Source organism: Eurosta solidaginis, chromosome 3, assembly GCF_040869045.1.
Source record: "Eurosta solidaginis isolate ZX-2024a chromosome 3, ASM4086904v1, whole genome shotgun sequence".
Taxonomy (NCBI): Eukaryota; Metazoa; Arthropoda; class Insecta; order Diptera; family Tephritidae; genus Eurosta; species Eurosta solidaginis.
In genome coordinates, this window is record NC_090321.1 from 149,318,348 (window position 1) to 149,319,877 (window position 1,530).

Consider the following 1,530-nt stretch of genomic DNA (forward strand, 5'->3'; position numbering starts at 1 on the left):
TCCCAAATACCACAAGTTATGCTCTAACGCATCAAGATGTGCAGCGGGCAAAACTATCCTTAGTCGAATTCACACAAAATCGATATTATAACAGTGAAAAGGCATTGTTGACGGCATCAAAGCCAATTGACAAAAAGAGCCCACTGTTAGTTCATACCCCCTTTTTAGACTCGAAGGGTCTGCTTCGGGCCAATGGTAGACTAGCAAACTCCACACATATTAATGTTACACGCCGAACCTCGGCTAATGCAACATATGATCCGACAGGAATTTTATATACCCCGACTAAAGCCGTTAACAAAAAGGTGCATTTTCATGTGTAAAGTATGCACATTGCATAAACAGAAAATGCGCACGCAGATCATGGCAGCTTTACCACCTGAGCGCTGCAATTTCGCTCTGCCCTTCACTATCACGGGTGTTGATTTTGCCGGACCTTTCCAGCTAAAGGCCTCGATGCTAAGGTCTTCTACCATAACGAAGGGTTGCGTGGCCGTCTTTGTATGTTTTACGACAAAAGCGGTGCATTTAGAGCTATATTCTGATCTTACCACTTCAGCTTTTCTCGCGACATTTGCACGCTTTGTCGGACGGCGAGGATTTCCCTCAAAAATCATGAGCGACAATGGAAAAACCTTTATCGGTGCAAAAAGAGCCTCGAAAAGGAGTTCATCCAATTCGCTAAGCAAGTCTCGCCGGAAATCATTAAAAAATATGCACCCCAAGGCATTAATTGGCAATTTATTCCCCCCAGTGCACCACACATGGGTGGACTATGGGAATCAGCAGTAAAAAGCTTTAAATTACATTTTAAGAAAACAGCTGGCAATAATAAATTTACATTTGAAGAGTTTACGACTCTTTTAATACGAGTGGAAGCCGTTCTAAATTCACGGCCGCTCTCAGCGCTCTCGAAAGACCCCTCCGATTTTACAGCCCTTACTCCTGGGCATTTTCGAAGAAGAGCTCCACTTCTGGCTATCCCTGACGCAAATGTGGACTCACTATCCCTCATAAATCGATGGGAACGAATTAAAATTATCCATCACGAATTCAGTCGCCGATGGAAGGAGGACTATCTAATAGACGTCCTTAAACGATATCGATGGAAAAATACACAAGAAGCCCCGAAAACTGGACAATGCGCCCTAATTCATGACGAATGTCTCCCTCCAACTGAATGGCGGCTAGGTCGCATTGAAGCGGTACATTATGGCTCCGACGGTCACATCCGAGTAGTTGACCTGCGTACGCAAAACGGTACACTCACTCGACCGCTCGTAAAGCTTTGCTTTTTACCTATCGACCCTAATTCCGATAATATTGATCACACAAATATCTAATAGCATAAAAATAAACCAAGCCTAAACAAATTAACCGATCTAAACAAATATGCTTTAAAAACCAATCGAAAAACTGCTTAAATGATAAATGAAGTATTTATATTTACATATGTCCATAAAGCTGCTTCTATCAAGCACTCAATATGCCCTTATGAGACACTAAAATCCATTCTTTCTCCATACAGGG